The sequence below is a fragment of the Pteropus alecto genome, unplaced genomic scaffold, assembly GCF_000325575.1.
Source record: "Pteropus alecto unplaced genomic scaffold, ASM32557v1 scaffold24, whole genome shotgun sequence".
Taxonomy (NCBI): domain Eukaryota; kingdom Metazoa; phylum Chordata; class Mammalia; order Chiroptera; family Pteropodidae; genus Pteropus; species Pteropus alecto.
The window spans coordinates 4,669,546-4,686,012 of record NW_006439192.1 but is presented as its reverse complement, the minus strand read 5'-3'; the positions used below and the strand labels follow the sequence as shown (position 1 = coordinate 4,686,012).

Below are 16,467 nucleotides of genomic sequence, written 5' to 3'. Positions count from 1 at the left end.
AGGAAAAGGAAACTATAAACCAATGGTTTTTGTAATTACAGGTGCAAAAAAAATCCTCAATAAGATACTAGCAAACCAAATTTAGCAGCATATTATACACCATGACCAAGTGAGATTTATCCTAGGGATGCAACATATAAAATTAATGTGATATTTGATATTAATAGAATGCAGAAAAAAATCACATAATAATCTCAATTGGTGCAGAAAATGTTTGATGTTGTCTACAGCCATGCCACCCTGAACAAGTCCAATCCCGTCTGATCTCGGAAGCTAAACAGGGTCGAGCCTGGTTAGTACATGGATGGGAGACCACCTAGGAAGATGAGGCGCTGTAGGCGTAAAAAATAAAAAATAAGGGATTGTAAGCTGACAAGGTCCTTGCAATCTGTGAGGTCAACCAAAGGGTTGCCTCGCCTAAAAAAAAAAAAAATGTTTGATGTCAACAAAATCCAACACCTTTTCCAAATAAAAACACTCAATAAACTAGAAATAGAAGGGAACTTCCTCAACATGACAAAGGCCACATATGAAAAACACTATACTCAATGGTGAAAGACTAAAAGTTTTCCCCTAAGTTTAGGAACAAAACAAGGCTGCCCACTTTGGCACTTCTGTTCAACATATTATTAGAAGTCCTAGCCAAAAAATTAGGCAAACAAACAAACAAATAAATAAATGCATACGAAGTGAAAAGATAAAACTACCTGTATCTACAGATGGCATGATCTTATATGTAGAAAACCGTAAAGAATCTACAAAAAAATTCAGAGCTAATAAACAAATCAGAAAAATTGTAGGATACAAAATCAAAAATCAGTTGTATTTCAAGACATCACCACTGAATAATCCAAAAAGAATATTGAGAAAGCAATTCCATTTACAATAACATCAAAAGGAATAAAATACTTAAGAATAAATTTAACCAAAGAGACAAAAGTCTTGTACAAAACATTGCTGAAAGAAATGAAGCCCTAAATAAATGGAAAAACATCTCATGTTCCTGGACTAGAACACTTAATATTGTTAAGATGATGATACTACCCAAAGCAATATACAGATTCACTCTAATCTATATCAAAAGATCAAAAAAACCCATCTTAAAATTTATGTGACATCTCAAGGGGCTATGAATAGCCAAAATAATGTTGAAAACAAAGTTGGAGAACTCATCCTTCTCGATTTCAAAACCTCCTACAATGCAAAATAGTATGGTACTAGGATAAGGATTAACATATATACCAATAGAACAAAATTAAGAGCCCAGAAATAAACCATTACATGGTCAAAGGAGGCAAAAATATACAGTGGGGGTAAAGAAAGTCTCTTCAACAAATGGTGTTGGGAAAACTGGATATTTACATATGAAAGCATGAAGTTGGACCTCTACCTTACATCTGTTCAAATCAAACACTAAGAGAGAACAGACTTAAAAATTCACTATACAGATAAAACCAGTTTAGTCATATTGCAAAGCTTAACTTAGCTTATTTTGCAAGATAGGAGAGACCAACTTGATCCGTATCATTTCTTACTTATGCCTCTGAAAATCATAAGCGAAATTTAAACTATTCCTCAAAATTGACGTGAGGTAACCCCTAATCAATTTTCTACCATCTAAGAAAATCCTATTGCTCAGATAAGAAAAAAAGAAAGAAAATTCTAACATTATAACGAATCACAGTGAAAAATAAACAATCACTGCCTCCTCACTATATAAGCTGCTTTTTAACAATGTACCTCTGAGCCTCATTCCATGTTTGGCTTGAGTGCTCCCAGTTCACAAAGTGTCTTTTTGGTGTGTGCACAATAAACTTTTACTAATTACTACTTCAGTGGCTTTTAGTTTTACTTTTACAATTTCTGAACTTTTGACATACCACATACAAGAATTAACTAAAAATGGATCATGGACCTAATTTAAAAAAGTAAAACTACAAAATTCTTAAAAGAAAACATAGGAGCAAATTTTCATGGCCTTAGATTTGGCAACGATTTTTTAAAATTGTTTATTGGGGTAACATTGGCTAATACGATTATATAATTTTCAGATGTACATTATAATTTGACATCTGTATATTCTATTGTGTTTACCACCCAAAGTCCAGTTTCCTTCAGCTACCATAAATTTGATCCCCTTTACCCACTTTGCCCTCCCTCTAACACTCTATATTTGACCCTCCTTTATCCCATCTACCTCCCCCTCCTCCTCCACCCCCTACCCTCTGGTAACCACTAGTCTATAGTACATGTCCATGAGTCTCTGTTTGTCCTGTTCATTTGTTGCTTTTAGGTTTATATCCCACATATAAGTGATATCATGTGATTTTCAACTTTTTCTGTCTGGCTTATTTCTCTTAGTATGATTATCTCAAAACGGCTTCTTAAATATGACACCAAAAGTACAGACATCAAAAAGGAAAAATAGATGAATTGAATTTCATTAAAATTAAAAACTTTTGTCCATCAAAGAACACAATAAAGAGAGTGAAATGACAGTCCTCAGTATGGGAGAAAATATTTATAAATCATATATCTAATGAGTGTTTAGCATCCAGAATATATATAAAAAAAATCCTACAACTCAACAACGAAAAGGCAAATGACTCAATTTAAAAATGGGCAAAGGATTTGAATAGATATTTCTCCAAAGAAGATATATAAATAGCCAGTAAGAACACAAAAAGAGGTTCGATATCATAAATCATCAGGAAAATGCAAATCAAAACCATAATGAGATATGACTTCATACCTACTAGGATAGCTATAATTTTTTGAAATGGAAAATAATAAGTGTAGAGCAAATGTGGAGAACTTAGAACCCTTTTACAGTGCTGGTGGGAATGCAAAGTGGTGCAGCCACTGCAGTAAAACAGTTTAGTGATTCCTCAAAAAGTTAAACGTGGAATTACCATATGGCCCAGCAATTCCACTCCTATGTATACACCCAAAAGAATTGAAAACAGGGACTCAAACAGATACTTGTCCACCAATGTTCATTACAGCATTATTCACAATATCCAAAAGGTGTAAACAACCCAAGTGTCCATCAACAGATGAATGAATAAACAAAATGTGGTATATACATACAATGGAATATTATTCAGGCTTAAAAAGGAATGAAGTTCTGATACATGCTAAAATATGGATGAAACTTGAAAACATTATGCTAAGCAAATAAGCAGGACACAAAAGGACAGATATGATATATTTCCACTTATGTGAAATATCTAGAATAGGTAAAGTCATAGAGACAGAAAATAGATTAGAAATTACTAGGGGCTGAGGGGAGGGGAAAGGGAGAGTTATTTCTTAATGAGTACAGAATTTCTTTTTGGGGCAATGAAAAAATTTTAGAAATAGATAGTAGTAATGATTGCACAACATTGTGAATGTAATTAATGCCACTGAGTTATATATCTAAAAGTAGTTAAAATGGCAAATTTAATGTTATATGTGTTTTACTGCAATAAAAACTCTTATAAAACTGAATAAAAAGTATGAGACAACCCAAGAAATTATAGATGAAGAAAGATTGATCATGTATTGACCATTCTGGAAGAAAGGTGATGGGTACTTTGGAGGAGAAATATTATTCTCTCGACTTTTGTTGCTGTTCGTAATAGTCCATAATAAACAGTGAAAATGAAAAAACTAGCTTGAGAAGATATACACACCTTCATGTTGATTGCAGCACTATTTACAATAGCCAAGATATAGAAACAATCTAAGTGTTCACTAATGGATGATGGATAAAGAAATTATGGTATATGTATACAATGGAATATTATTCAGCCATAAAAAGAAGGAAACCTTGCCATTTGTGACAATATGAGTAGACCTCGAGGACATTACACTAAGTGAAATAAATCAGACAGAGAAAGACAAATATACTATGATCTCTCTTATATGTGGACTTTAAAACAAGGACACAAAACAAAAAAACAAAACAAAACAAAAAACCAAGCTCATAGATACAAAAAATAGATTGGTGGTTGCCAGAGACGGGGGTGGAGAGTGGGAGAAATGAGTGAAGGGGGTCACGATATAAAAAAAATTTAAAAAGCGAGCTAGAAAATAAATACAGAATTGATAGCCTTCATAAAAAACTATTAATAAAAGTACATGGAAAGAAACATTAAAAAAAAAAGTGAAAACCAAACTCCCCAGTCGTCACATTGCAACCGAGCTAAGAGGAAAAGATCTACATTTACAGCCAACAGCTTTCTGAAGGAATGCAAGATGCAGGTGGTGCAGGAGAGCAGCCTGGCTCCTCTAGCCTGGGCAGACAGAAAGTGGAGATCCCTGGAGAAACAGAGAAAGGGGCAGAACCCTCTGCCACAGGTGGAAAAGCCAGCTTCACACCAGCTTTAGGCTGCTGACAGAAAGCCTGCCCACTTAGCTCCTCTCCTCTGCTCCCATGGGACTGACTGCGGGAATCCGTTCATTTTATACGTTTTCCACTTCTAAAGCTGTCCTCTATTATGACCTACTCACTTTCCATATAAACTTATGAGGTGGGCTTACACACCACGGGAAGTTCAAGATAACTTTCAGTTCGGTGTGTTTCCAATGTCTTCTCTATCCCCAGCACTTGGCTATATGCTTAAGAAAATAAATGATAGTTAAGATGTGCTTTCTGCCCTTCCAGGAGTTTATAGTCAAGAACATCAAAAAAGGTTTTTAATGTTCATTCCTCAGTAAAAACAAAAAGTTGTGTACAAATCCTCTCTCTCTCTCTCTCTCTCTTTCTCTCTCTCTCTGTGTATATATGTAATAACTAAATTTTATGTATGTGCATTTAAAAGTAACATTTATTGACTGCTCATGATATGCTATGCATTGTTCTAAGTGCTCTAAATATATTGGTACTTCATTACAAAACAGGCACAAACATTGAGATCTTAGAAGAATGAAATACATATCAACAATATTTTTAAATAATTTATCTATCAATAATTCAAAAATTATTTTTGTATCTGCTAACAAGATATTATAACTAAAATGGTATGGAAGCTAGAGTTTTAAATGTCATATTAATCATAGTGGCCTCAAACTATTTGTAGCTACTCTTTTAAGGCCCAGTGTACACCTACAGAGAAGTTCATCATTAAGGCCAGACGAAGTAAAACCATATTCCATTTTTTTATATTAATCCTGACTTAAATTTAATTTTTTTAATTAAAATTCTTGGGGTGACATTGGTTAATAAAATCAAATAGGTTTCAAGTGTACAATTCAATAATGCCATATGTATATTGCATTGTGTGCTCACCGCCCAAAATTAAGTTTCTTTCCATCATCAAATATTTGACCCCCTTTACCCCTATCCACCTCCCCCATATTTCATTTTTGTCCAGCTTCAAGTCAGCTGTGATTATGTTATGATGGGTTTTACCTTGTAATGTAGTTGATGAAGGGCTTATGCTACATATGGGAGAAATGCAAATTCAGATACGTAGAGGGAGTAGAGAGAAAGGGCATTTAGCTCTGCTGAGAGAAGGGTTGGGGGTAAGGGAAGGCTTTCTTTGTGAAGTTATGCTGTTAGCCAGATGAAGAAAAGGAGGGCATTCTAGGAAGTGGAATCAGCCTGGAACAGCATGAGCCGAGATCCAGAGGCAGTGGGTAGTTTTGGAGAACTATTTGTTCAGTGTTGCAGAGTGTGAAGATGGTCTTAAGAGATTTTTTTTAAGTGGGAGCATGGCTGTTGAGTTGTTCTGAGTTTGCTCAAAAAAACCTTGAGAAAACAAAGTGAACCGAGATACGAGGCTCTGGCCCCCAAGAACACTTGTTCCTCCATGTGGGGCAGCATATAAGGGGGTTGCAGAGAGCCCAAGTCTCTGGTGCTCATGGGCCCCATCCCATCCTGCTACTAGCCAGGATTCTCTGGGTACATGGGTACATGAGCAATGCTCAGCGTCCAGGGAAACTTTGCAGATTCCAGTGTCTGAGTGGTGATTAGCCAACCATTTCCAAAGAGACCCCCTAATAATATCCTTGACGGGGAGCTGAATCCAGGAATGTAAATCTGCTCAAGGCACTGACCAACTTAGGGAGTCTATTTTGAGGATTCCAGTCTTCTGAAACCAGTGGAAGATGAGGAGCCATCAGATCATGATAGAAAAGATAAAGGGAGATTTCCATTCAAATATGCTTCTCTGACACAAGAACAGATGGGCTGATCTTCTTGAAGAAAAAAGAAAAGGAATCAAGGAGCTGAGGTCAGGAAACACATGCACCAAAAAGAAACTCACGGCACCGTGTCGGAAACCGCCAATGCCTGCATGGTGACTCCCAAATATCTGGCAGAGCTATGAAGACCAAGATGCAGTTCCCCTCCTGAGCAAGGACTTATCTGCCTGCCTCAGTGAGCACCAAGACAGATTGAGGAACTGCATTCTAAAAAGTGGCAGGACCCTGACTCTGTCCTTGATCAACTTCAAGGCTCTTGGTTCCCAGTGTTTGTTGTTTTGGTACTACTCTGCCTGTAATAAAAATGCTGGTACACTATTACTGTTTTCTTATATAAAACAAAAGTGAAACTCAATTGACTTTTTTTATGTGGAACTAAAATATTGGAGTTTATTGACATTAATGATTAGAGATTCTTCTCTAGAGGACCTTGGGTTCACAAAACACAGATTTTATTGTCCTTGGTGCTTGGTAGCTAATGCTGAAACAGAATCTTCCAAACTGGATGCCTTTGACCAAGTTTTCTAGACCAGAGGCTGGCAAACTACAGCCCCCACACCAATTCTGGCCCACAATCCTTCTCTGAAAAACTTGAGAACTAAGTTTTCACATTTTTAAAGAGCTAAAAACAATCAAAAGACCTACAGGCATCAATAATGCATTGTACACTTGAAATTTTTTAAGAGGACAGATTTCATGATGTGTTCTTACCACAATAACAAAAAAAAAAAAAAAATGTGTATTTCATGACACATGAAAATCATATGAAATTCCAATTTAAGTGTTCCCACATAAAGTTTGATTGGAACTCAGGCTTACGGCTGCTATCATGCCACAGCGGTAGAGGCAATGCAGAACTTGCTGCCAAACATCATTGTAAGGCTTGGAGGTTCCCAAGGCTGATCCGAGCCCATCATGAGACCACCCTGCGAATTCAACCAGTATTGTTAACAGAATGTTAAACCTTTTACAACTACGTTGGTGTTTGTATGCCAAACTCATTGTAGACCATTCCTGCCATGGAAATCTAGGTCAATTTGTGGGCCTCTTGAAGGGTCTCTGGGTTCTGTGTAACGAGTCAAGTTTCCCCAAGTTTCTTAGGGCCATTTCAAACAGGACCTTTGAGTGGTCCAGGTCTGAATGAATAGTGGATCTGGGGTCTTTGCTACATAGAGGCAGCTGATGATACTCCACCTCTGTCTTTTGCTATTGGGAGCAGACTAAAATGAGTTCAGCCTTAGGAATGCAGCAAGTCAAATGGACTGCTTCCAAACCCCTCCTTCTTGTCTGCACCCTGCACCCTTCCCCTCATTTTCCCCAGTATCCCAAGTACATTTTTTAAAAAAGACGCAAGAAACAGAAACTTCCCTCCTGACAGCCCCGCTGCCTTTCCCCACTACTTCCCAAATTTCATGCCAGCAAACAACTACGTCCAACCTCTGCCCTACTAGAGAGATCTTTTCTAGGGACCATCCCTTTAAAGGAGGAGGTCTAAGAGTAGAAAGGGAGTAGTGGATCTAGGTGTGAGCTGCAGCCCCGCTTCTTCTGTGTGAGAGCTGTGAGAGAGCTGACAAGTTGAAGGGTGAAAGGGAAGCTGCCTTCAATGCCATCAACTGCTCAGATATTGATGAGGAACCTTCTCTGGCTAAGACACCCAACTTTGGGGAATGTGGAGGTACCATGGAAGCACAGATCAGGGACCTTGTAGGGCAACAGGGAGTGAGAGCTATGGAAAACACAGGTGAAAGGAAGTCCTGTGCAGAAGTGGCACCCCCAGCCCCATGCCACGCTGGACCATGGCAGCAACTGTGTCCACCCACATCTTACTCAATCAATTAAGTATCATTTAGGGCTCATTTCTTTCTTAAACTTCTTTGCTTGATTTGGCTTACCTTCTTTTCTACTCCTGTGCTAGACACACATCTATCCCCAGATTAGGAAGTAATTCCAACGTCATGATGCCATTTAAGACCAAAAGCAGCAGCTCCAATAGCCAGGCAGGTATTCCAGGATGGTGTGGTGGGAGTAAGGAATTCTTCAGCTCGCAGGGAGCAGGAAGAGTGCTCAGATATCATCTGTGATTACCAGGGAAATACAACTGGGCGGCCCATGGAATAGGCAACCTCACACCGCACATGCTAGGGAGTTATCTTTTTAGTTGTTTCTGGCATCTGGGGTTCTCTCTAGAGGCTGCAGGAAGGAAGTCCCTCCAACGATGAGAGCTTCTGAGATCTTGAACTAGGATCCTGAGTTGTTGATGCCCCCTGGAGACAAGATGCCTGGTGAGGACCAGGAGGTTCTGAGAAGAGTAGGACAAGGATATTCATCTTAGTCTACTCTGTATGCAACATAACCAAATACCACAGAATACAGAACACCTTCCTGGGCCTGGCGAAATATGCAAAAATAATGGCCCTCAATAAGCCCCATTTATTATAGATTATTGAATACATGTCTGAAAAATAGGAATACTCACCAATTTTCATGTTATTGAAGGCAATATAATTTGATGAAATTTGAGTAGGGTAAATGCAAGGGCAATTTAAATATAGGAGCTAACTCAGAAAGACTTTCTGGAGCAAATGAGTTCTGGTTTTGAACTGCTTCCTGATAGATGAAGAGGCAAAGATGTGTGTATATGAAGTTTATGATTAGAGGTTTAAGTTACATCCCTGTGGAGAGAAAAGAACACAAGTGAAAAATCTTCAAACCAAAGATATTCCTATCCCTTTTCATCTTGTTTGAGGTGATGAAAGATTCACCGTAATTGATCATCATGTTGGTGTAACAGAATGTTCTAGTTTAACAAAACCCCAAATTCTTTATATATCAAATAAGTACAATATCATGCTTATCAAGAATCCTGGGATAATTTTATATTTACCCCAAGACATAGTGTGGATATTCTGGAAGTTATTTTGTTAAATAAATTCCTCAGAGGACAGGAAGTTCCTACAATATGTAGGACTGGGCTAATGGGAACGGGTCTCCTGAACCTACAAATATATAAATGTGGATAAACCATAGCGTTAGCTCGTTCACACTCTCTCTCTTTCTCATATATATACACACACATATATATGTATGTATATCTATATGTACATATAGATGAGCATACACACCAAAGTCAAAAAAAAGGGAAGGGAAACACTTACGTTTCAAAACCAAAGGGGTAACTCAGCCAGAGAGAGCTGTCACATAAGCCTGATGTGGTAGTCATGGAGTAGGTGGGGGCCGGGCCAGGGTGCATGTTTGAACTAAGACTCTTGTGTAAAGCTGCCCAAAAGGGACTCAAAAACTCTTCCCACTTGTCCAAAAAAACCAAAAGCAAGATTGCTGTGTCTCAGAGCTCAAGATGGGGCCAGCGGGGCAGAGAGGGGGACTCTCCTATAAGAAATTACCAACCCAAGTTTAATGCTGTGTGAATCTAAATGTCCACTACCTGCCCCATGATATGATAATTGTAGGCCAAGAAATTAATGTAAAAGTTCATCCACGGTTTCTTCAACCCTAGAGCCCCAGCAAATGGAAATGCAAAAAGGCTTTACTTCTGGAACATTCTCACTGAAAATAAAACAGTCCTAGCTAAAGATGAGGATATAATAAAAACTTAGAAATCACAAGAAGAAATAAACCCCCTGAAGAAGGCTAAGTAGACACAGGTAATAGGAGAATCAGCATGCCAAGAATTATAAATAATGGAATAATCCGAAAGACTCTACAAAACAATCAAGTTTAAAGTTACTAAAGAAATAACAGAAGAGATCTTGTAATGAAAAAATATAACATTTTTAGAAAAGGACAGACAGATTTAGAAAAGAGCCAGATAGAATATGTAGAAATAAACAATCACTAAAATTCCTGATTTCACCTTTGCGCATGCCTTGCTCTAGGTACACCTAATTTCAATCCTGCCTCTTAAACTAAATTTCAAGCAGACTCTACATCTCTCCTTTCTCCTGTTGAAATGAGAGTTCATAGAAGGTAAAAGGTATATTCAGGATAGGATCTAGCACACAACTATTAACTAGGAAGGAGAAGATACTAGTGTGCCTTCAAATTATGGGTGCACCTGGGGAAAGAAGTAGAACATGTTACTCCCCCATGAGACACCAGCAGCATTTCAGATTCTCCCTCCCAAGCACCACGAACTACTCTCACTGAAGTTCCTGCTATTCATGAAGGAGCTCAAAGAAGATGGGGAATTTTTCTCTGGGAAATAGGATTTCCTTTGTCCCCTATGGCCTTCCAGTGTCCCTGTGACCATCGATGCTTCAGCTATTAGATGATAGGAAGCCTCCTGAGGTTCCATTTCTACTCTCTCAGGGAAGGGCTGATCCCTCTTTTCTTTCATTCTGGTCTCCTGTTTTATTTTAATATAGAGTACAGTAATTTTCCCCAGTTGATTCTTTTTTTAAATATTGTTTTATTTATTCTAGACCCTGTGCTTTTCCATGTAAATCTTAGAATAAGCTTGTCTATAGCTACAAAATATCCTGCTGAGATTTTGGTAGGAATTACATTAAACCTAAAGATGAATTTGGGAAAAATTGGCATTTTTACTATGTTAAGTCTTCCAATCCATGACCCACAGTACATCGTTCCATTTAGTTAGGTTTTCTTTGATTTATTTCCTCAGCATTTTGTAATTTTCAGCATACAGATCTTGTGTGTGTCTTGAGTTCACACTTAAGTATTTCATTAAGTTTACACTTAAATATTTCATTTTCTTTGTAACAATTATAGATGGTATGGCATTTTAAATGACAGTTTCTGTTTGTTAGCATACAGAAATTTGATTAATTTTTGTATGTTGACATTGTGTCCTGTGACTTTGCAGAACTCACATGACAGTTATAGGAAATTTTATTTTATTTTTATTTTTTGTAGATTCTTTGGGATTTTCTTTAGAAACAATCATGTCATCTACAAATAGGGACAGTTTTATTTCTTCCTTTCCATTCCACATGCTTTTCATTTCATACAACTTCCAGTACTATGATGAGTAAGAGTGGTGAAAGTATACATCCTTGCCTTGCTCTCAATCTTAGAGAGAAAGCATTCAGTCTTTCACCAACTATGATGTTAGCTGTAGGGTTTTGTAGATGCTCTTTATCAAATTGAGATTCTTCTCTATTCTTAACTTGCTGAAAGTTTTCATCATAAATGGGTGTCGAATTTTGTCAAATGCTTTTGCCCACTAATTGATAAGATTATATGATTTTAATTCTTTAGCCCATTGATATGGTGAACTTTTTAAAAATTTATGTATTTAAATTAGTTTCAAGTATACAGTACATTCGTTAGACATCTATATTGTTTATAAAATGATCCCCACAATTGGATATGGTGAACTTTTTAAAATATCTAAACTCTACTGACAACTCAATATGGTAGACTTTTGAATATTAAATCAGACTATCTATCTGTAGTAAATCCTACTTGGTCGTGGTCTGTTTATCATTGTTTTATATTGATGGATTTGGTTTGCTAATATTTTACTGAGGATCTTGCACCTAAGTTCATGAGAGATGTTGCTCTATAATTTTCTTTTTTTTTAAATACTGTCTTTATCTGGTTTTGGTATCAAGATAATATGGCCTCATAAAATGAATTGGGAAGTGTTCCCTTCTCTGTTTTCTGGAAGAGAGTATATAAAATTGGTGTTCATTCTTCTTTAAGTGTTTGAAAGAATTCTCCAGTGAAACCATCTGAACCTGAAGATTTCTCTCTGAGAAGAGAATCTGTTTTATCTTGATCTCAACCTCTACATCTACTGGAATAACAAAGGCTTAAAGACTCTGGCCAAGTTATAGTATCTAGAATTGCATAGAAGTCCTCAGAAATCATCAAGTCCTACATCCCTCACCACATTTGAAGAAACTGAGGCCTGAGGATGATGGAAATGACTTACCCAAATTCACAGAGCTACTTAGCAGAAATGGAAAGAGGCTGTGAGTTCAGGATGTTCAGTCTATCTTTCACTGATGCTGAAGCAAAGAAAATAGTAATGGCTCAAGAAGTGAAGACTTTCAACTTTTCAGACACCCTCACATTCATTGCCCATTTGCTCTCTCATATGAGGAAATAAAATGCTTTTCTGCGTAAGCCACCAATAAGAAGATCCCCCAAGTCTCTTCTAGCCCAAAGTTAGAACTAGCAAGGGCAGAGGGCAAGAGCAGAGCTAGCGATCCAGGATGAAGCGGGCAGAGGCAAAGCTTTGGAAACCAAAATCTCCCACGGAAGAAGCAACCACAGAACTGATCAGCCTGGAAACCAGCTCCCTCTGTTGGTCTGATGAGCATTTGGATGAGCAACTGGGCCAAAGAGGAAGAAAGAAGGTGGGCACCTCAATCAGCAAACAGTATGAAGTTAGTTAGATCTTCTGGCTCACACAGCCTCTGTTTTCCTTATGGTCTCAACCGGAGATCACTTTCTAAACTGTAGGTAAGAAGGCAAAAGAAAGAAGTGGATGGATTACCCTTCACGCTGACATAATGCAACACTCCCACAGCTAGATCCCCATCACTGCTTACACCTTCAGTAGAACCTTCTATAATGGCAGTATTATACATCTGACTATTCAACAAGACAGTCACCAGTAATATGTGGGTATTGAGCACTGGAAATGTGAATAGTGCAACTAAGGAACTAAATTTTTCTTTTTATTTAATTTTGATTAATTTAAATTTAAATGGTCACATGCAACTAGTGGCTACTGTATTGGACAGCGCAGAACTAAAGGAACCCATGAAAGTGGTAAATGCATTCATGAAAATCAGAAGCATAATCTATAACAGAGGAAGGAAGCACCAAGACATATGTCCACTCACTTAAAATTGAGCTAAAAACCCCACTTCTCAAATTTGCACCAATATGACACGATGCTCTGGTTTCCTTTTATTTGGGCTATACACATGCTGGTTTGAAATTTTTTGGCTTTACAAAAGAAGGAGCACATGGAAGTTAGTAAGGAATCCAAATGGAAGTTACTAACCAGGTATCAAGTTAGTTCAGAGAAAGAACATTGCAGAGACTTGGTTTGTTTTGTTCACTGCTATATCCTCAATGCCTGGAGTATCTCCTGGTAAGGAACATTCTTGGTAAAACTTGTTGAGTGAAGGAAAGGATGGATGGACTGTCAAGAGAATTGGTCTTATTAAAAAGAAAAATTTACAAAGCAAAATCTATAGGCTCAGCGGGAGGACTACTCGAGCGCGCGCCAGCACGGTAGCTTACAGGCTGCAGACTGTCGCGAGTAAATCACTCCCCACCCACGGAAGAACCTTTAGGTTCTCCTACCACTTCCCATGTTCTGGGGCGACTTTAGAGAGTAAACCACAGCCACCCCTCCCATGTCTTTCTTTCCTTTCTGTTTGTCGTATGTTTTCTTATGCGTACAAGCCATCCCTCTGACCCAGAGGTTAGGATCACAGACTATCTATGGGCAGTGCAAGATCCCCTGCACCCTCGAACACTTAATAAATGTCACATTTTATGCCTTAAATAAAGGAAATGAAGAATCATAGGCAGAAGCCCAGGCCTGGGAATCAGGAGGCCGGCTTCTAGACAGTTCTTTATATTCATTGTAAGCACACCATGGTCCCAAACATTGTGCTATGAGTTTTACACAGGTAAATAGTGTTAACTCCATTTTACAGGTGAGAAAATTGAATTTCAGAGTGATTGGCAAGTGTCACATAGATCGCAATGGAATTTTTTTTTTCCAAAAAGCTTTACTGTTTCATTGGTCCATGGCATGAGAGAAGGCTCTGGGGTGGTTAGAAGGCAGCCTGGTGGTTGCAGGGAGAGGCTCAAGCTGAGAGCCAACCAGAGGGGGGTGCAGAGGGCCCCTCAAAGGCCTCTGGGCTCCAAAGGCTCCCAGTCCTGTTTAAGGGTGAGCCTTCTGAAGAAATATTCACCCAGCCCAACCTGGGGGCCGGCCAGCCTGCAGAGGTTAGTCAGGTGGTCACCCATCTTCTTGATGAGTTTCATCTCCTCATCTAGGACATGGCTCTCCAGGAAGTCACAGAGATGAGGGTCTGTGTAGGCAGAACCCAGGGCATGCAGATCCAAAAGGGTCTGGTTGAGGTTCTTCTCCATGACCCAGAAGGCTGCCATGGTGTCTTGAGTTTTACCACACTCATCTTGGGAAGCCTTCTGCAGGTCCTGGAAGAGGATGAGGCCGCCACACTCATTTTGCATTTTCAAGAAATGCTCAGTGCCCTTGTACTTCTCCTCCACCAACTTTCAGAAGAAACAGCCCACACCTCTTAGAACCACATTGTTTCAGTGGAAATAGGAGCCCAGAGAGAGTTAGGTGTAGGAGGCCAGCAGATGCAGGTTGACACACAGTTGACTGTGGCCTCCACCTCGGTGGAATAATTCTGACGGACTTGGGAGCTCATGGTTGCTGGGCAATAAGGAGTTAAGCCTCAAAAAACGGTGTTGGCTCGTCTCTGAAGCTGAAGATGGCTGAGACAGGTTTGAAGGTTGCCACTGGAAAAGAGGTTGGAGGGTGGTTGGATGCAGGAAGAAAGGGTGTCCCTGGGTCTGTTCTGTCCAAACACTGTTGAAGCAAGAGACAAATCCAGTGGACTGTCAAAAGCATTGCTGATCATAAGTGATTTTGAACCCAGGACGTTTTGTCTACAAACTCATGGAATTAACACTATGACCATTAGCTTTGAATTCAAATACGTCACTCTTGAAAGCATTGCTTTCCGTGAGATCCAGCGAGGCTAGAAGACTGAATATTGGGGTTCAATTGGAGTTGGGGGAGGGATAACTAAGGCAGTCACATTGGAGCCCTTCCTGGGGGCCAGGGAGAGGGTACTGTCACTACCCAGAAGAGCAGAGTGGACTTGTCCTAAGCAAAAGTCTTCAAGGTTCCTATCTGCTATGGACTGACTGTGTCTGCCCAAAATTCACATGTGATGGTAACCCCCAACAGGATGGTAATTGGAGAATGGACCTTTGGGAGGTAATTAAGTTAAAATGAGGTCATGAGAGTGGGGCCCCCATGATAAGATTGGTGTCCTAATAAGAAGAGAGACCACAGCCCTGTCTTTCCACCATGTGAAAACACAGCGAGAAGGTAACTCTCTGCAACCCAGGAGGATGGTCCTCACCAGGAACCAAATCTGCTAGTACCTTGATCTTGGACTTCCTTGCCAAAAGAACTGAGAAATCAACATCTGTACAAGCTGCCCAGTCTGAGGGATTTTGGTATAGCAGCCCAAGCAGACTAAGACACTATTCTTGCCTGGACCGTATCCTTTCCTCTTCTTTTGGATGTCTTTTCTCCTCTCCTCACATTAAAACCTGCTCTCAGATAAAGATCTCGCCCATTTCATAAGTTTCTCAGCTAAGTTGAAGCACTCTGCAGTTTGGGAATAACTGGAGTGAAGTATATGGACTTTGGACTAAGCAGTTTACAAAAATATTTAAATTTGGGCTTTCAGTATGGGCAGGCTATTCCCCCATCCCCACTTCTCATTTTCCTCATGTGTGAAATGCAGATAATAATACTTGTCTTATAAAGTTGTGGTGTAATCTAAGTGATTTTGTCAGTCAAATCTCTCGTACCCATTGCAAGCACAGAGTAGGGATTCAGGAAGTGTTTATTTTCTTTCTTCCTTACTTGTAGAATCATGAATGCCAAGGACAGTTTACAGTTAGCAAAACCTTTTAGCTCAAAGAAAAAAGCTAAAATGGGAAGATTTCAAGCATCAATCTGTCAGTGGAAGAGGTATTTACAGGTGGGGAAGAACATCTGGGGACTGAAGAACTTGACCCTTTACCTCGTGCATAAAGAAATTGTGGACACAGGTCTTGTGGCCCTCACCCCAAAACAAGAAGAGTATGTTATGAGGCCCAACACAAACCTGTGCATGTGCAGATCTACTCAGGACCAGGATTTGCTCCAGACTGCTTCATACACACCCCTCCTGATTTTTCCTCTACACCACTGTGCTGGAATCTTCTGTTGCCCACTCTCCACCACTTCCCGCTGTCCACTGTGCCCAAGGAAGTGGCCTATTGAGCAGCATCAATGGGCTGCCTTGTCCTTTGTCCTTTAGATGGATTAAGCCACCAGGGAGCCATGTAGGAGAGCAGACATCAAGAAGCTAGGAAGGAGTGAGGTTCTACTCCCAGCTTCCTCCCTGTGCAGGCCAGGACTGGAGGTGACGGCTCTATGTGGTACCTCTCCACACAGCCTTCTCTTTCTCCTTCTCCTTCATAGTGGTCCATACATTATTTCTAATCAGGTGT

General features: G+C 39.3%; 2 pseudogenes; one reads left to right on the top strand and one right to left on the bottom strand.

Moving 5' to 3' along the window:
• Window positions 1–222: 222 nt before the first annotated feature.
• Window positions 223–341, top strand: LOC112483428 (annotated as a pseudogene).
• A 13,705-nt stretch (window positions 342–14,046) lies between these two features.
• Window positions 14,047–14,600, bottom strand: LOC107195969 (annotated as a pseudogene).
• Window positions 14,601–16,467: the final 1,867 nt, after the last annotated feature.